General features: G+C 36.7%; 1 long non-coding RNA gene across 1 annotated transcript in view; it reads left to right on the forward strand.

The window, feature by feature from the left end:
* Positions 1-19,957, forward strand: part of LOC115306502 — a 57,388-nt gene extending 37,431 nt beyond the window's left edge. The window contains exons 4-5 of the long non-coding RNA XR_003915355.1: positions 2,007-2,132; positions 19,746-19,957. This is a non-coding gene — a long non-coding RNA (uncharacterized LOC115306502). The remainder of the gene's footprint in view (positions 1-2,006; positions 2,133-19,745) is intronic.
* Positions 19,958-20,886: the final 929 nt, after the last annotated feature.

A 20,886-nucleotide genomic window follows, 5' to 3' on the forward strand; every position in this document is an offset into this window, starting at 1 on the left:
TCCCTCTGTGCTACCCACTGCACAACCAGCCACAGACCAGCACATTCCTTCACTCTCTTTCCTCTCCATGTAGCTACTGTAATTATTAAACTTGACTTTCAAGTGGACTTTTCTGGATCCTGCTCTCCTCCTCTCTCACTGTGTTTGCCTAATTAACTTCTCATTCTTAAAGTTATCAGCTCCAGTTTCAGTTCCCTAGTAAAACCATTCTAACTAGACAGAGCCTCACCTTCTAAATGTTTTTATCTACCTCTTATGTTGTAAACTTATGGGACTTAGTAATTTTCCTTCATATCACAGTTGGTAATGATGTTGTTTTTGTATTTGTTTCAGATCTGTTTTCCCTATTAAAGTCCATGTTCCATGTCTGTTTTGCTGATGTTTATACCTATAGCAAATATTTGGAACATAGGTATTATATAAATATTGAGCACAGACAAATCTAAATATATGTCTTTTTCCTTACTACAATAATATATTTTAGTTGAAAGTTAGTAAATAACAAACAGCAAATACAACTATTTTTTCTGTGTTTCTTATGCACAGAAACTGTTGTTCCTTTACGTCTGCCTCAGGGAAGGTGTAGTTTGCAGGTCATTAATAGGTTAATAAATGGGTTGCAGAGTCAGTTTAGTGGGTTGTAACTAGTTTTTAGTAAATGATGTATAAGAGAAGGGAAAATATCAGAGTATATCACATATAATAAGGGGTAAATATTATCTCATGAAACATTTCTTCCAAATTTTATCTATATATCTGTATTTGTAATACACATATATTATTTTGTGAAGTTAATCACATTATAATAAATAATATTTTTAATGTGGGTATGATTAAAAAAAGTCTTGCCAAGTCAACTGCTCTAGAGCAGAGATTGATAAACTTTTGGTGAAGGGCTAATAAATATTTTTAGTTTTGCGGCTCATATGGCCTTTGTCACAACTACTCAAATCTGTCATTGTAGCATGAAAGCAGCCATGAAAAATAAGTTAATGACCAGACATAGCTGTTTCCAGTATACAACTTTACAAAAATAAAAATCTAGATGAATTTGGCCTAGAGGTCATAGTTTGCTCCCCCTGCTCTAGGCAAAGAGGTCGGTGTGGAGGGTTCTATCCCTCTCTCCACCTGGTTAGTTGAAGGAGATAGGAAAATAGGCTGCAACGGGAGCTAAGTGCACTCAGGCTCCTGTTTATTATTGTTACTTTCCTTGCATTTCTGACTATGTGATAGAATTGAAAGAGAGTAGGCAGTGTTTTCTTCTGAGCTTGTCACTCTCTTTACAAGGCGTTTGCCTACACTTTGCATGTTATGTACTGCATTATGGTGTATGTGGCTGGAGCCCCCTGGCGTTGTGCCATCTAGCAGACGGCTGCCTGGCTTTAGAGCGTACTCTGTGAATCTGCTGCTCTCCAGGAGCGGGTCTTAAGTGCCAGACTCGGTGTTAGTAGGATGCCCACTTAGGTCTCACAGCCAATCCATGTTCTCAAATCCAGCTGTTAAGAGACCTGAATTTTAAAGTGATTGTGCATTTGTCTTGATTGATTAAAGTATATTCTATTTTTACAAGAGTACTTTACAATTTAGAACCCAGGGAGGTGAGTTGAAGTTCTCTGAACTTCCAACATTAAAAATAAAGTATTCAAACTATATTTCAAAAGAAGTTCAATTTTCCACTCTCTTCAGAATAATACATGCCTTTCAACTTTTCTCACTCCAACCAATGTGAGAAATACGACACTCTAGAGTGATTCTGATTTGAAGTGAGAAGGAATTGTGGAGGGATGGAATCTATTGAGAATAACTGCTTTGAGAGAGTGCAGCCGATGTAACAGATTGGCTACACCAAATTCTTTTGTAATCTTTTCCTCCTTTCTTCTTCTTCTTCTAGGATGGTGAAAAATCTTAAAGATTCATGTTCTTTAGACTCCCTTGAAGCTAAGGTGGGCCATGTGATGTAGCTTGGGTAAATGAAATAGAAGTTTTTTTTTCCCTTTTCCTTTCAGGATGAGATGGTTCCTGGCAGGTGCCTGCAAGTGCAGCTACCATCTTGCATCACAGACAGGAAAACTCCTGCCCTGCCGAGGATGCTGGCACAGGAGATGGAAGGAGTCAGTTTGCCTGATAACACGGTTGAGTCTTTAGATCCCCTACTCCCAGACTTCCTGTTGCATTAGCTAAATAGGTTCCTGTGGTTTAAACAACTGTCAGTCAAGCTTTTAGTTTAAGAGTGAACACAATCCTAAATAATATCAAAAGAAGCTCAGCATGTTAGATGGAAATTTTTATTATAAAATAATGTTAGGAGGACATAACCTAGATAATGACAGGGAAAAAAGCATTTGTTTGCAATATAAGTCTTTGAATGAATAATAAGTTGTAAGTTATTTATAATGCTAAATCTTTATTTCTTGAAAACAAGAAGTTATAGGGGGATTCTTAGAACCTTATGATTGTAGCAGTCTCCAAACTATGGAAAGTTCAAGGTCTTTTCATCCACAATGCCTGCCCAATACCTGGTGTATATTAGGTATGCCCTTTGAATGCATGTTGAATGTATAATCAAAAATATCATTGAAGGAATAAATGAATGTGAAAGATATTTCCTAGAGAAGTATCATACATGATCTCACCAAGAATATTTAAAAACACAAGTCAAGAAAGGTATAGGGGCACCTGGGTGGCTCAGTTGGTTAAGTGTTGGAGTCCCTTTTATTTAAAATATTTTTATTATAATTTTTAAACGTTTATTTTTGAGAGAGAGAGAGAAAGAGACAGAGCACAAGCAGGGGAGGGACAGAGAGAGAGAGGGAGACACAGAATCTGAAGCAGGCTCCAGGCTCCTAGCTGTCAGCACAGAGCTTGACATGGATGGGATTGGCACTCGCAAACTGTGAGGTCATGACCTGAGCCCCTGAAGTCAGCCGCTTAACTGACTGAGCCACCCAGATGACCTAAGCATCGGACTCTTGATCTTAGCTCAGTCATGATCTCACAGTTCATGGGATTGAGCCCCAAGTAGGGCTCTCCACTGACACCATGGAACCTGCTTGGAATTCTTTCTCTCCCTTTTTCTCTGCCTTTTCCCTGCTCAAGTGCTCTCTCTCTCTCAAAATAAATAAATAAACTTTTAAAATAAAAAGAAAGATATAGAAGTTCTTATACTCATTTCCATTGGTGTCAATAAGTTTAAAAGATAAAACATAGAACCTCATATAAAAAATTTTTTGTGTTCCAAAAAGATATGATCATGCCTAATTTGAAAGTGGGAAGGACAATTTATTTAACCTGGGAGTATGTAAGCAGACAAATGGAAACATGACCTTTTGATTTTATTTTTCAAGTTGAAATTAATTTCTAAAATGTCCATTCTTTTGCCAAACTTTTCTGGAACTGAAAGGGATATAATTTACAGTAGGAAGCACAATGACATTTTAGAATATAAAATGATAAGTGTTTCTGACTGAACTTTACAAGTTTGGGAGGAGTCTGAGTCGTATACTTTATTATAAAACTATAACAGTAAGTATAGTGCTTTCCTGAGTTCTGTACTAGTGAATTATCGAACCAGAGGGTTGTGGGAGCCCTTGGGGTTGTATCCAGTTGGTCAGAAATGTGTGTGTCTTTGGGACTCCCTGAACTTGCATCTGGCATTGGAAGTGAGGGCAGTCTTGCAGAGGACTGAGCCCTTCACTTATGGGTTCTATGTTAACTCCAGGTGCTTAGTGCCAAAATTGAATTGAAGTACACCCAGTTTGGAATGGAATCAAATATTTTCCAGAAGAAATAACTGGTGTTGCAGCTCAGTGGCTGCAAACTGTCTTGTCTGCCATTAGATTGACTTTATTAGGAAACATGCGCCTTGAAGGAGATTAGTATGCGGGAGGTTTACTGGCGAGTATTCTTGGGATGAACACTTGCTGAAGGAAAGCGAAGGGAGTAAGACTGAGCAGGGGTGAATTAGAGCAGTAACGCAGTCTCAGTAGAAGCCTCCACTGTCCCTCCAGTGTATTCCAAAGGTGGAATGACTTTTCAGAGCTGTACCAAGTTGGGGTTAGGGGACTGGGACTTTAAACCATTGTATTGATCAGTCATTATATGTAGGCTACCCTGAAAGTGGGTATAACTTTGGATGAGGTGGTTTTCTTTAGCTGAATTGAAGAAGGAAGTTGATGACTCATAATTGTCTACTGGTAGCACTCCCAGAGGCTGGAATAATGAATTCTTTATTCTTGAAGGAGAGTCTGAGTGGTGCATCACAGAATCCACCACAGTCTACTCCTTATACAGCTCAGATCAATTTCTTCTCAAAAGTTTTGAAAATAGTTTCACCAGGATTCTGGTAGCTGAAACTTAGAAGAGAAAAATTACTGGAATGACCTGTAACCTCCACTATTGCTGGTCTTGCAGTTAATTCTCATTCTCTATTCCCTTTCTTATCTATCTTGTATTACCCTCACTTTCAACTAGACCTTGTGGTCTCAGTGCCATACTTGGTAGCATGGTCCAGACTCTCATCCCTGAGGGGTTTGAGACCTTGATCTACAGAGTCAATGCATGTATCTCTTTACCATTAAAATTGGGCAAAGAGTACCATGACATACCTGGTACATAGCAGGATCACCTGGTATCCATCATGTGATTCCTTGCCCCTATTGTATAACAGCAGTCCTACTTCCTCCTGACAATTATCCCTGAAAGATAATGACTTCCTTTTTGCTGCTCTTTAAAAGATATTGCCTGAAATAGACAGCCATATTTTATAGTTCAATGGGACTCTTGCTGTAAACCCTTCTGCAAGCATTCTGCTATTGGGAAACAGGAACTCTGAATCCTAGAACCTAGAACTGATGGTATGGGAAGTTTACATTCCCTGGTGCGACAGTGGGAGTTATGAGAAGCAGGAACCCCTTGGGCCCCAGGCAAAAGTATTATTCCTTTATTATTCCTTTTGGGGATCTGGCATCATTTCATATTTGTTGATTTGAAATATACACTGCATTCTGGAGGGTAGAGCCCTATATTAAGAATTTATCACATTGAAATATGTTTCTGCTGTGCCTTCAACAGGCTGTCCCCTTGCTTTATGAGACAGTAACTTCAGGATGTGGTATAGTAGGTGATATGACCATTGGTTCTCATGGCCCTTAGCCAAGTATAGGTAAGTGTGTACCTATACTTATACCTACTAAAATAGTTCCTTTAGTCTGATCAGATGCTGTATCTCATCATGGTAGTGCTAGATCTCACTCCCATATGTTGGTGGATCATTCAGTCAACCCTCTGAGAGAGGGGAAGTCTAAGGCATTGAGGCAGCAAAGGCAAACCAATACCCAGAAGTCATCTTTATTCTTATAAAGATTAATGGCTGCCCTTTTGTGAGTAAAAGTATTCCAATGCAGTCAATTTGCCATTAGGTGGCTTGTTGGTCTTTTCAAGGGATGGTGCTTGTTTTATGGAAGACTCAGCATTGATCTTTACTGTTGTTGGCAGATTGGACATTCAGTTGTGTAGTAGCATAATGAGTTTTGGTAATTGGGAGCTTATGCTTCTACACTCATGCATGACCCCTATCCCTGACACCAGAGGTACTCTGTTCATGTGTCCATCACACCAGCACTGGGATGGCCAATGACAGAGAATGTGGACATTACCTGATTCAGTCATTTTGTTTACCTGGCTATTTTTTTTTTTTTTGAAATAGTTTATTATCAAGTTGGTTTCCATGTAACACCCAGTGCTCTTCTCCAAAAGTGCCCCCCTCTGCGACCATCACTCCTCTTCCCCCTCCCTCCTCAGCCCTCAGTTTGTTCTCAGCATTCAAAAGTCTCTAGCATTTGCCTCAGTCTCTCTCCTCAACTCTTTCCCCCCCCCTTTCCCCTTCCCATGGTCCCCTATTAGGTTTCTCCTGCTAGACCTATGAGTGAAAACATGGTATCTGTCCTTCTCTGCCTGACTTCTTTCACTTAGCATGACTTCCCTGCCTGACTTCTTTCACTTAGCATTTTGCTACAAATGGCCATATTTCATTCTTTCTCATTGCCATGTAGTATTCCATTTTGTGTGTGTGTGTGTGTGTGTGTGTGTACCACATCTTCTTGATCCATTCATCAGTTCATGGACATTTAGGCTCTTTCCATGATTTTGCTATTGTTGAAAGTGCTGCTATGAACACTGGGGTACACGTGCCCCTATGCATCAGCATTCCTGTATCCCATGGGTAGATACCCAGCAGTGCTATTGCTAGGTCATAGGGGAGTTCCATTGATAGTTTTTTGAGGCGCCTCCAGACTGTTTTTCAGAGGAGCTGTACTAGTTTACATCCCCACCAGCAGCGTAGGAGGGTGCCCATTTCTTTATATCTTCTCCAGCATCTATCGTTTCTTGATTTGTTCATTTTAGCCACTCTGACTGGTGTGAGGTGATGATGAGTGAGGTTGAGCATCGTTTCATGTGCCTGTAGGCCATCTGGATGTCCTCTTTGGAGAAGTGTCTATTCAGGTCTTCTGCCCATTTCTTCACTGGATTACTCGTTTTTCGGGTGTGGAGTTTAGTGAGTTCCTTGTAGATTTTGGATACTAGTCCTTTATCTGATATGCCATTTGTCACTATCTTTTCCCATTCTGTCGGTTGCCTATTAGTTTTTTTGATTGTTTCCTTTGCAGTGCAGAAACTTTTTATCTTGATGAGGTCCCAGTAGTTCATTTTTGTTCTTGATTCCCTTGCCTTTGGGGATGTGTTGAGGAGGAAATTGCTGTGATTAAGGTCAAGGAGGTTATTTCCTGCTTTTTCCTCTAGGGTTTTGATGATTTCCTGTCTCACATTCAGGTCCTTTATCCATTTTGAGTTTATTTTTGTGAATGGTGTAAGAAAGTGGTCTAGTTTCATTCTTCTACACATTGCTGTCCAGCTCTCCCAACACCACCTGTTGAAGAGGCTTTTTTCCATTGGATACTCTTTCCTGTTTTGTCAAAGATTAATTGGCCATATACTTGTGGGTCCACTCTGGGCTCTCTATTCTATTCCATTGGTCCATGTGTCTGTTTCTGTGCCAGCACCATACTGTCTTGATGATGACAGCTTTGTAGTATAGACTAAAACCTGGGATTGTGATGCCTCCTGTTTTGGTTTTCAATATTACTTTGGCTATTCAGGGTTTTTTGTAGTTCCATATGAATATTAAGATAGTTTGTTCTAGCTTTGAGAAGAATACTGGTGCAACTTTGATGGGGATTGCATTGAATGTGTAGATTGCTTTGGGTAATAATGACATTTTCACAATGTTTATTCTTCCAATCCATGAGCACAGAATGTTTTTCCATTTCTTTGTGTCTTCTTCAATTTCCTTATAAGTCTTCTATAGTTTTCAGCATACAGGTCTTTTACATCTTTGGTTAGGTTTATTCCCAGGTATTTTATGATTTTTCATGCAGTTGTGAATGGGATCCGTTTCTTGATTTCTCTTTCCGCTGCTTCATTCTTGATGTATAGGAATGCAACCGATTTCTGTACATTGATTTTGTAGACGGCGACTTTACTGAATTCATGGATCAGTTCTAGAAGGCTTCTGGTAGAGTTGATTGGGTTTTCCATGTAGAGTATCATGTCATCTGCAAAAAGTGAAAGTTTGACTTCTTCTTTGCCAATTCTGATGCCTTTTATTTCCTTTTGTTGTCTGATTGCTGATGCTAGGACTTCCAGCACTATGTTAAACAACAGTGGTGAGAGTGGACATCCCTGTCGTGTCCCTGATTTCAGGGGGAAAGCTCTCAGTGTTTCCCCATTGAGGATGATATTAGCTGTGGGCTTTCCATAAATGGCTTTTATGTTTAAGTAAGTTCCTTCTATCCCGACTTTCTCAAGGGTTTTTATTAAGAAGGGATGTTGTATTTTGTCAAATGCTTTTTCTGTATCTATCGACAGGATCATATGGTTTTTTTCCTTTTCTTTTGTTAATGTGATGTATCACATTGATGGATTTGCGAATATTGAACCAGCCCTGTAACCCAAGAATGAATCCCACTTGATCATAATGGATAATTCTTTTTATATGTTGTTGAATTCAATTTGCTAGTATCTTTTTGCGTATTTTTGCATCCATATTCATTAAGGATATTGGCCTGTAGTTCTCTTTTTTGGTTGTGTCTCTGTCTGGCTTAGGAATCAAAGTGATATGTGCTTCATAGAATGAGTCCGGAAGTCTTCCTTCCATTTCTATTTTTTGGAATATCTTGAGAAGGATCTGTGTTAACTCTGCTTTAAATGTCTGGTAGAATTCCCCTGGGAATCCATGCAGCCCTGGGCTTTTATTCATTGGGAGATTTTTGATATCTGATTTGATTTCTTCACTGGTTATGGGTCTGTTCAGATTTTCTATCTCTTTCCATTAGAATTTTGGTAGGGTATGTGTGTTTAGGAATTTTTGCATTTCTTCTAGATTGTCCAGTTTGTTGGCATATAATTTTTCATAGTAATCTCTGATGATTGCTTGTATCTGAGGAATCAGTTGTAATAGATCCATTTTCATTCATGATGTTGTTTATTTGGATGTTTTCTGTTTTCTTTCCGAGGAGCCTAGCTGGAGATTTATTAATTTTGTTTATTTTTTCGAAAAACCAACTTTTGGTTTCATTGATCAGTTCAATTGCTTTTGTGGATTCTATATTTTTAATTTCTGCCCTGATCTTTATTATTTCTCTTCTTCTGCTGGGTTTGGGGTGCTCTTGCTGCTTCCTTTCTAGTTTTCTTAGGTGCTCTGTTAGATTTTGAATTTGTGCTTTTTCTAGTTTGTTGAAATAGACCTTAATTGCAATAAACTTTCCCCTTAGGATTACATTTGCTGCATCCTAGAGAGTTTGGATTGTGGTATTTTCATTTTAATTTGTTTCCATATATTTTTTAATTTCCTCTCTAATTGCCTGGTTCACCCAATGATTCTTCAGTAGGGTAGTTTTTAACCTCCACATTTTTGGAGGTTTTCCAGACTTCTTCCTGTGGTTGATTTCAAGTTTCGTAGCATTGTGATCTGAAAGTGTGCATGGTATGATCTCAATTCTTTTGTATTTAAAGAGGGCTGTTTTATGACCCAGTATGTGATCAATCTTGGATAATGTGCCATGTGTACTTGAGAAGAAAGTGAATTCTCTCACTTCAGGATGCAGAGTTCTAAATATATTTATTAATACCATCTGTTCCAGTGTGCCATTCAAATCCATTGTTTCTTTAGTGATTTTTTTGTCTGGTTGAACTATCCGTTGTTTTAAATGGGGTATTAAAGTCCCCTGCAATTATCACATCCTTATTAATAAGATTGCTTTTGTTTGTGATTAGTTGTTTTCTGTATTTGGGTGCTCCTGAATTTGGTGCATAATTGTTAGCTCTTCCTGATGTAGAGACTCTGTAATTATTAAATAATGTCCTTCTTCATCTTTTGTTACTGCCTTTACTTTAAAGTCAATTTTTCTGATATAAGTATAGCTACTCCAGCTTTCTTTTGGTGTCCAGTCGCATGGTAGATATTTCTCCATTCCCTTATTTTCAATCTGGAGGTGTCTTCAGGTCTAAGGTAAGTCTCTTGTAGATAGCAAATAGATGGGTTTTGTTTGTTTATCCATTCTGCTACCCTGTATCATTTGACTGGAGCATTCAGTCCATTTACATTCAGTGTTATTATTGAAAAATGTGGGTTTAGATTCATTGTGTTCTCTGTAGGGTTCATGTTTGTACTGATGTCTCTGGTGTCTTATATTCCTTGCTACCTTTCTCTATAGGGTCTCTCTTAGGATTTCTTGTAAGGCTGGTTTGGTGGTGATGAATTCTCAGTCCCTGGCGATTATCTGGCTATTTAATGACTCTTCTGTGGTGGTTGCTTTCTTGTGGGTATTAATATGTAAAATGAGAATTTTCACACTTTGTGCCCACTCTTATATATCCATTCACATACCTCTACTTTCTCTACTCTTAGTACCAAATTTTGCAGGTTGGCTTCTCCAGGAAGTAGATGGAATTAGTGTGTGAGGGATTCATTAGGAATGCTCGTGGGATCAGTGCTTGTGGATGGATGAGGAATGAAGACAGCAAGATGGGGCAGAATGAAATGCTGTGCTGCTGTAATGATGTCTGAATGGGGGCCTCAGCTGACCATATGGGGGATTATAAAGATCAAATGCACTGGGGAGAAATGGCTGGGCCTTTATACACATAATTTGTCAGTTACTAGATACAGGACTATTAGAACAGAAACATGACTTTGACCAAGCTGGCTTTCTTTAGGTATGACAATTCTTAGAGGATGTTGTGGTTTAGAGCTGTCTGCCAGAGTAAGTAAAAATTGGATAATAAATCCTTTATTTCTGAAAGGGAAACTGGATGACACAATAAAATATCCACTGCTATTGAAAGTTGGAGGCCTCTTTTCAATTTGCACAATCTCAGTCCTTTTTAATCCAAGCCACATTCATAATTTGAGACAGACCTCTTTCTGGATGAAGAACCTTCATAAGCTCCAGGAAAATACACTTGAGATTCTTAGTAGCCAATTGTTTAGTTAAGAGTCTATTGGGCACAGTCTCAAATATTCTAAGGTCTTAACAGAGGTCTTACAACCACATCCTTCCATTGACCTTTACTCTGAGGCCATTTATTACTTTAAGAATTTTTTTGCTGGAGTGACTCTTTGACAACTTGCAGTCCAGCAAGTCCAGGGTCCTCTATATATCTTATATACTGTTTGCAAGCTGATTAATTTTTTCTTTGGAATGTCCCTCTTCTGATACTTTATCATACACAGCTCAAGGAAGGTAAATGACATCAACATTTTGACTAACTCAGCAGCTATATCCACAAATTTAGTAGGTATATTCTATAGCCTTCAGTAGGTATATATTATAGTACTTCAGCTAACAGTATTGTCAATTATTACTCTGTTACATACCATGAGTTTCCATTTTTTCAGACTCCAGTAACAATCATCACCACCTATGAGTAGTACCAACAGTTTGTTTACCATTCTCCTAGCCATCCTTGCTGTGTTTCCATCCTCTGCTTACCACATGATCCCAAGTACAATGATGCATCTCTATGTTTTTTGTAAAGTCAGCACCCTACTTCCAGCTACCAATTTCTGTATCAATTATTTATTACTGTGTTTACAAAGCACCCCAAATCTTAGTGGCTTAATACAGCAACCTATTTATTTACTCTTGATTTTGCAGTTTGGCCAGTTTCAGCTGGGTGGTTCTGCTAGTCTTTCTTGGGGTCACAGCAGCTGCAGTATTCTGGCTGCTCCACTGGGGTATGTGTAGCTTTTAAATGGTGCTGTTGGCCGAGGGCTTTTTTTAAGTTTTAGGTCTTCTCTAGTAGGATAACCTTACTTTTTCAATATAAACATTTCAAATATTCAAGAGGGTGAGAAAATAATGCTAAAGGTTGTATCCAATGCCTAGCCATCACATAGCATTACTTTGCCACATTCTACTGGTTAAAGAAACTCAAAGGCCAACCAGATCCAGGGAATTAGGAAATAGACTGCACTTCTTGATGAGAGAAATTTGGTTGAATTTAGTATTTGCGTTTTAAAATAGTCTTGGTTCTCTCTCAAAATTTTGATACCTTCTCCAGGCAATGTCTCTAATATTCATCCATTTTTTTTCCATTCACATCTTTATTCACTTATTCTTTATACTTATACCTCATGTTATATTCTTTATATTATTCCTTATTAATCTATACTTATTAAATGTAATTTTAACAAGTATTTGTGGGATACCAAATAAGTATTAGGCATTGTTATGAGCACTGGAGGTGCAAAGATCTATACTTTGGAAACTGATAAAATTATGAAGTTCTTTTAAAAATGCAAAATTCTGAGAACTTTATTATGACTTTTGCTTCCTTGAATTTTAAATGTATTATCAGGGGCGCCTGGGTGGCTCAGTCAGTTAAGCATCCGACTTCGGCTCTGGTCATAATCTCACAGTACGTGAATTCGAGTCCCATGTCGGGCTCTGTGCTGACAGCTCGGAGCCTGGAGCCCATTTCAGATTCTGTGTCTCCCTCTCTCTCTGCCCCTTCCCTGCTCACTCTCTCTCTCTCAAAATAAAAAATATAAGACATACAAAAAATTTTAATGTATTGTCAATGTGAAAACTTATGAATTATGATTCAGATGAGCCACTCAGTTGCAAACAAACGTTATAAAAGATGAATAAAATGTCAAGATGAACAATGCCTTTCTATGAATGAATTTTTCTAACTTCATTTTCAGAATAGCTTCATTCCAGACTACATAAATTAATAAAGAATGAGCAAAGATTTATTTTTCTCAAAAACAAAACAGGACAAAATATAAGGCTTGTTGTTTGCTTTGTTTTCAGTGGTGAGGTCTTTTATTTACTTTTTGTTTTTGTTTGTTTTTAACAATTCAGAGAGACCCTCATGGATATCCAGGCATCTATAATCACTGTATCATCACATCTCATGAGCCGTAAATGGAAATTATATCTCTGGGTAGGGAATTCTTATCAAGAGACTGCAGGTTCATCTTAAGCACTTTCTTCAAGGACTTCCTGACCTGCTTCCCTACTTCCCCAAAAGTTACTTGCTTTCTCTTGGGTGAAACTGGTATAGTCCCTGAAATAGTGTGTATGGAATATTTTGAATTATTTGTTTGACATATGTAACTTCAATTATAATTCAAATACAAGCAATGATTTATCTGCATTCTCTGGATCGAGCCTGTACTTCATATATGGTAGACTCCTAATATCTTTGTTAAATGCATGAATACATCCTATGATAGTTTGTCATACATGAATTATGATGAAGTTAGAAATTACTCCAATTGCTTTGTAAACTTCTGGAGTGCCAGAAGAAATACCTATTAAATTAAAAAAAATGTTTTATTTATTTTGGGAAAGCATGGGTAGGGGAGGGGCAGAAAGTGAGGGAGACAGTAGATCCAAAGTGGGTTCCATGCTGACAATAACAAACCCTATGTGGGGCTCAAACTCATGAACCATGAGATCATGACTTGAGCTGAAGTTAGATGCTCAACCAACTGAGTCACAAGGTGCCCACAGAAATGCCTGTTAAAGTCATAAAAATTCAGTTAGAAAAGACCTTTGAGTCAATCAGATCAATACTTTTTTATCCAGCTGAGTGAAAAGACTCAGAGTTAAGGGACTGCCTAAGGTAACACAGGTAGTTAATTATAGAATGAGCACATACCAGAGTATTTACTCACCAGTTCACTATACCAATGTGTTCTCTTATCCCAGGATCTCTGAATTTTAGTCTCACTTTTATTTGGGTAGGATATTCTCCGGTGCTACCTAGAGTAACTATAGCTGACCTGCTTAGAAAAACATATTCTTATCTGAATGGACTTTCCCTAATTGATTAGCTAGCTCCCCAAATCACTGGTTTTATTTGAGAAAATCTGTTGTTTTCAGGGGAAGAAGCATGGTATTTCTGAGTTATAGTACTTCCCTTATTCTGATAATCCATGTGATAATCCATTTGAAAATGATGAGAAATAAGATTAGGATGTAGGATATGGAGTCAGTTTATGAAAAGAATTGAATGAAGGGAAGGTTATTGGAATACTGGACTCTGTGTCTATTGTAAATGGCTATAGACTGTCATTTTTCTTGTTGGGTTAAAGAAAATTATACATTTTTCACTGGTGAATTGGTATGAGTAAAGCAGTATATTGCTATTGCTAAGATTGATTTGGCAATATGTATAGAGAAAGAGACTATATAGAGAAGGAGAGTCAGATATTAACACATAGATTCATATACACATAGGATCTCATTCTAATAATCCAGGAGTGAGATCATGAAAATATGGTCTAAAATAGTAGTAGGAATGCAGAATAAGGCACAAATCTCCTATCTTTAGGTTAATTTAACTAGTATTTTATTTCCCAGTTCACTGTTTCTCAGAGTCATGTGTATTTTCTTTTTTTCTTTTTATAAGTTTTTATTTATTATTTTTGAGAGGGGGGAAGGAGCACAAGTTGAGAGGAGGAGGAGGAGGAGGAGGAGAGAGAGAGACAGAGAGAGAGAGAGAGAGAGAGAATGTGAAGCAGGCTTCAGGCTCTGAACTGTCAGCACAGGGCTTGAACCCACAAACCATGAGATGATGACCTGAGCTGAAGTTGGATGCTCAACTGATTGAATCACTCAGACACCCCTGTTTTCTTGCTTTTCTTACTCAATATTCACTTTGAAATATTAGTCACTTATGAGTTACTAATGAATCTATTGAGAAAACCGTTATCTATTTTAAAGTAGTACAGGAGAAACAGGCACTGTAAGGTTTCATATAGGCGAAGTTCATTTTGATTTGTCTTCATTATTACTGAATTTTATCCATCTTTTCTCTCATACTGGTCATACTGGGAGATTTTCTTAGTTTTTTTCACAGGACTGTCCACATCAGAAAAGATGAGAAAAGGAAAGAGTGTGTATATATTTATGGGTTTTGAAGAATAAGAGATGAGGGGTGGGGTTACAGAAGCTAATGGAGGAGAACCAAAAATTATAGCTGTAGATTAGATATTTTTTCTTATTCACTTTTTCTCCCCCATCTCCATTATGGTTTGAGGGTCCTAGAGAGGGGAAGGGACTTTATTGGATTCTGAGCATTCCTGTTTCCCGACCTTCTTGATTCAGCACTCCAGTAAGTAGGATGTGTTGTTTGTGATCACATTTCTATAGGTTTTTAATCCTGAATAAGCCATATCTTGAAGCAAACCTACTCTGCTCTTAAATCTTCCATCTTTTCCCTCTGCTCTCTATTACAAGCCTGGAATTTCTGCACAACTTCCCTGTGATTTGGGCTGCCCGTATTGCTCTCCCAAGTACATCCTTCATGAAAGTCAAATGATATATTTAAGATTTTTCATTTATTTAAAAAAGATCAATTGGTTTTTAAGCAGCTTCTTCACTAGATAGAGGAATTAACCATTACATTACTGTCAGCATAGAGTCTCATAGTGCAATTAAAGGATGATATTAAAACTTCTATTTATACTCTTAAAAAGTCTTCCAACATGACAGAAGGATAAAGGTTGGCAACTGATTCTCTCAGTGGGATGTCAGCAGGTGGCAGCATCTCTACAGATCAGTGCATTCAGTTTTCCTCATTCAAAACCTGATTTTGATTTATTTACCTACATGTGATAAGCCTCATGCTCAACTAGCTTACAAGATATTGATTTTTCCACCATTTCATTGAAACTGCTCTTATTTAGGTCAACTACTAGCCCCTTCTTGTCAAATCTGATGGCAAATTTCCTCCTCTTATGATACTCACATTCTCAGCAATATTTGACTCAGTTGACTGCTTTCTTCTTGAAACTTACTGTATCTGGCATCTAAGAAACCATCCTGGTTTCTTCAGACACCACTGTTTTTTTTTTTAAGTCTCCTTGGCTCAAGTGGCATCCTCTGTTTGACTTACACATGGTAGAGTATTTGGGGGTTAGTCCTTAACCCACTGTCTGCTGTATGTTTGCTCTATATGCACAATCTAATCTAGACTCATTGCTTTAAACACTATCTATTTGTGATGACTCCCAAATTTCTATTTATGTTCCTGTACTCTCCATGAGCTACAGACTTACATATCCAACTGCCTGCTTGTTTCCTCAAATAGTATATCAAATGAGCATCCCAAATTTAACAAGTCCAAATCTGAGCACTTAATTTCCAACATCCACCACAACTGCCACCTGGCTCTTCCTCTTATCTTCCTCTTCTCAATGAATTCTTGATTCTTTTTTCCCCTTCATTCCCCAAGTCTGGTCCATTACACTTCCTCTCAGCTCTACCTTCAAAATATATTCCAAATTCAAATGATTCTGCTGTATTCTCATCAATTTGGCTACCACTTAATTCTGAGGATGTCATATTAGGTACATTTACATTTATAATAATATGTCTTTTTCCATTGTTCTTTCTGCCTATATATTATTGTCTTTTTTCTCATTACATATATAGCATGCAAATATATAACAAATATATACCTCTGTGTATTTACATATACATGTAACTATCTATTGTTAAACAACAAAAATTCAACTGAGTAAATTTAAAGACCAAATCGGTTTCATTCTTTAAAAAAGAAAGAAAACAAAGTTTTCTGACTCTATCCTCAGTAAGAAATACATTTTATATTGTGATCAATACACAAAGGCATAAATAAAACAAAAACATAACTTCGACATTTCAAAAATCAATACTATTTCCCTTACTTAAGGACAATATTAATGCTTTTTCTTCTCTTTAATTTCATTTTTAATAAAAATCATGACTTCTGTTATGTAGTGCACTTCAGCTTTCAGCTCTCAATTTGAGTTTTGGCTGTCGAAGATTGGTTTTTGACTGTGGGAAGCATTATATATTTTTTAAATATTGTAAAAATATTCTAAATATTTCTAAAACTTTTCTTGTGTAACTTATAATTTACTTCTTAAAATTTCTAAATTAAATTTATGTAAAATAAAACAAATATCTTTTGGAAGACTTTCGATTTATGGTTACTTAATCCAGTTGAAAAGATTAAACTTGCTTGAGCAATAAATCTCATTTACAAGTTTAATTACATATTATGAAACATTTGAATTGCATTTAATAAATTTAATATGTTTGGATTTTCCTTTTAAGTGCTTCAAATGCCTGACTAGGCAAGTGATGATTTTATTAAGTAACACTCTTTTAAAGTACTTAACTCTTTTAAATGTAATTAATTAAACTTAGAAATGAAGCAAAGCTCAGGTTCTTTAAACATGTTGAGGATGTGAAAAAGGTCACTCCCAAACTTAGTCTGGAGCAAGGTGGTCTACTAACCTTTCTGGAAAGTAATTTACATTTCTGATTAAATGTTTAAGCAATTTTACTAATAGATTTGAGAGCCTCTTCTGAGAAACCCTCTTTGATTGTCAATCATGGAAGGACCCTAACAACTTTTAACCAGTGTTACAAAGAGTTTACAATTTTTAATTAGTCTACTATATCTAGTTTCACAATTACTATCTAATCACCCTTTTTTAAAATCCTGTGAAATATCACTAACAGAACACAAATCTTTGAATTTGTTCTTTTAATTTTATTAATGTTTACTTTTGTGTGTGAGAGAGAGATAGAGAGAGACAAAGAGACAGAGCATGAGTGGGGGAGGGGAGAGACACAGAATCCGAAGCAGGCTTCAGGCTCCTAGTTGTCAGCGCACAGCCTGACAAGGAGCTGGAACACACAAACTGTGAGATCATGACCTGAGCCGAAGTTAGACACTTAACCAACGGAACCACCCAGGCGCCCCTAAATTGGTTCTTTTAGAAAGGCCTTCCTCATAGCAAGTTTGGAATAAAATTTAAAATAAAATAATTTATAGCATGCTTATGTTGAAGGATAAGTTTTTAAAAGAGGCAGCATCTTGGATCTTGTACAAATATAAAATAAACATGTCTGAAGCATTTTATTTAATAAGAAAATGAGCGCTATGTAAGACAGAAATCAGTGGCAATCAGGAATTGTGAATGAACTTGCCAATAGATACAAATAGGTTCTTCTTTGGAATGGAGGTGACGGTGGTGAAATCAATTATACTTCTATGGAACAAAATTCTTTTGAATTTCTATGGATAATAATCATTTACATGCTATCATTTAAAAAAAATAATTTGCAGAGTTATGCAATAGTTTAGTTAGAGATAATGAAAGGGGCAGACTCCCAAATAACTTGGAGGCATACACTAGACAGAGCTTAGCATTCCCTTGAGAGGATACTTGGTAAATCTCCCTTTTTGCCCATTTCAGTGTCTTTCACAATTTTTACCACAATTTCCCCACCTGATGATCATGATAATATTAAAGATTATTCTTATACACACAGACACACACACACACACACACACACACACACACACACACAGGGGTCTTATTGAGTTTAGCTTAATGTTTTACATAGTACAACAGAGTACCTATGTACTCTTGAATTGGCTTTATAAATCTAGAGTCATACTCCATATATCCAGAAAAGGGAACCTTATATAAGACAATATTCCAAATAATTGCACTAATATTTCCTACATTAATTTATTCAGTTCTATGTATTCTTGTTCCACTGGATCTTAGATTAGAAATCTGGTTTCATGAAGCCTTCTGTTTCATGGGAAAAAATCCTGAAAATCAGTATACTGGTAGTTGTTTAAACAGTATCAACTCAGAAACTAATCCTCCAAAGTCAATTATTTGAAGTGTCAATGGTTTAAAGTACCTGTTAGAATCTTTTGGGGGTGCCTGGGTGGCTCAGTCGGTTAAGCATCTGACTTCAGCTCAGGTTATGATCTCATGGTTCATGAATTTGAGCCCCATGTCCAGTTCTGTTTCTGACAGCTTGGAGCCTGGAACCTGCTTTGGATTCTGTGTCTCCCTCTCTCTGTACCACTTTCTCACTCACACTCTGTCTCTACCTCTCTTTCAAAACAAAAAATAATCTTTTTCCATGAGTCTCTGGGAATCTCCTCTGTTGAAGAAGGCCTATGGCTTTGTTCTTTGGGTTTTTCACCTTAATTAATTAGAAGTGTAATAAAGCCAGCACAAAGCACAGAGAATTGTTTTAATAAAAGAGAGAAGTCTAACATGTTCAAAGTATTAAAAATTCAACTTCCATATTTTTTCGGAATTTTAGAAATATTTGATTTATATAAGTGCTCATTTATCTCTATAAGCTAATCAGAATAGGTATTTTTTAAGAGACCTTGTAACTAATTTATTAATATGCTCCACAGATAGGAAAATATTTTACACTCTATCAATGAAGAAATATTTTACACTGTCTCAATGAAGAGTAAAATCCTTTGAACTTAAGTTAAACTCTCGTAACTTTCAATTTAAAAATCAGAAATCTGAAATCAATTACACATTTTCTGTTAGAATCACAAAACTAATCTGTTACATTCTCCACTGCCAATTCTCTTAAACATTAGCAAGAACTTTAAGATAAAAAAGTATTCATTAACTCAAAAGTTTTAATACGGTGGTTTTATTTGCTTCTTCATTTCTTTACTCTAAAATTATTCTGGGTATTAAAAGATACTTGCCACTCAAGGAACAATTTTGTCATCTCATATGAATTAAGGTTATATCAACAGTTCACTTCCATGCTATTGTGAGCAGGTCAGGCATTGAGGCATTGAGATCTTGGGATCTGCTTTTGCAGATGTATGGGTGTTTCTTCCCTAGCAGCAGATAATGTTATAATTTCTGTGAACACAGAGTCCTTCAAGTCCATGCACCTTAGATGGCTTTGGTTTTTTAAACTGTTATTTTTAGAAAAAAATTATATCCTTGTTAAATTCTTTTGATTTGATAAGGGAAATGTCTGTAATCCTACCAAGCCTGTAGTAAACTTATTTATATCTTGATGACATTATGCATTTCTTCAACTATTCTATAATATTCTAATGTATTTATATTACCTTATAAGATGCCTTATTGACATTCCATTGGAGCTTCATTAGTTCTCATACCTATTACTAAGATAATTCTCAAGTGATCAATATTTCAACCTTCCATGCCCTGGGCATCTTTGCTCTTATTAGCTAAACAAAATCAATTTCCAAAGCAAACTTAACCCAACCAACAGAAAATAGCAACAAAAACTGATGACAAGTATATATTGTTAAGTGAGTATGTCTTTTGAAGGCTTCATCTTTTTCTCCAATCTGCTTTTCAGAATACCTGCAGAAGAGGACTTGCTAAACTAGCTATGAAGAGGATAACATTTTCTGAGTATCATTACACAAAGAAGAATTATAGTTTTTCTATATGTCAGTAAAATTACCAACAGATTCTGCTGAATATGACCTCTATTCCGAACAGGATAGAGCTTTTAAATGAGAAAATTCTGTACAAAAGCATGTTAAAGTATACATGTTATGTACACTTTATCTGACATTCTTATTTTTCACTCCTTCTACTCAGAGAATACCCTCTGCTCTACATAGGCCTGAATGTTCCTTTATGCTCCTGAAACATGTTAAGTTTATTCCAGCTCCATTCCTACCTCCACCCATTTTCTTAGAATGTTCTCCTTACCCAGAATGCCTTAGAAAACTCCTTAGCTTTTCTAAGTTCTACCATTTTTTCAGGGTCACTTTGGGCCCTCCCACCCCATATGAGGCTTTTAGGGGATTATCCTGATCCTCAGTGACTTCTCTTTCTCTGACATTTTAGGGCATGAATAATCTGTTTCAATCAAGATAGCGCTGGAATTAAGAATGTTAATTTCCTTTTCCCTGAGCAAATTTCTTTAGGCAAAAAACCTGGCATATCATTAGGATTAATTACCAACAGGGCTTAACACGTGCTGAGGCCAAAAAAGGTGTTAAAGAAGATAAATTAGAGTCAAAATTCCTCAAGGGCTTTATCATTTTATTCTCAGCACCTAACACTGGCCTCAACACTCATTAAGTGTTAATTGAATGAAACATGATTTTTGGAAATACTTTCTAATCTAAAGATTGTTCTAGTCAGTGTCTAAGTAATGATATAAAGTGATGTTGAAACCATTAGCTTTTCATATTGTGGATGGATAGAACTAGAAGACCGTTTTCTTAATAAGTGGTGATAGCCAGAAATTAATGTTACTGTGAGCTGTTCAACAAATATGAAATTACTGTGCATTTGTCAGCTTGTATCTTTACTCTAACACATTCCTAGCCTATAGAAATACATCTGGATTGCTACGGCAGCACAATATTTTGTATTCTTTTTCACCTACACCCAGTAATTTTATTCTGCCCATGATCTGATGCATGTGATTTATTCAAACTTGAAGTATTGTCTTCAGTGAAGCTTAACTTGAACTAGATTGT

Source organism: Suricata suricatta, chromosome 1, assembly GCF_006229205.1.
Source record: "Suricata suricatta isolate VVHF042 chromosome 1, meerkat_22Aug2017_6uvM2_HiC, whole genome shotgun sequence".
In the NCBI taxonomy this organism is placed as follows: domain Eukaryota; kingdom Metazoa; phylum Chordata; class Mammalia; order Carnivora; family Herpestidae; genus Suricata; species Suricata suricatta.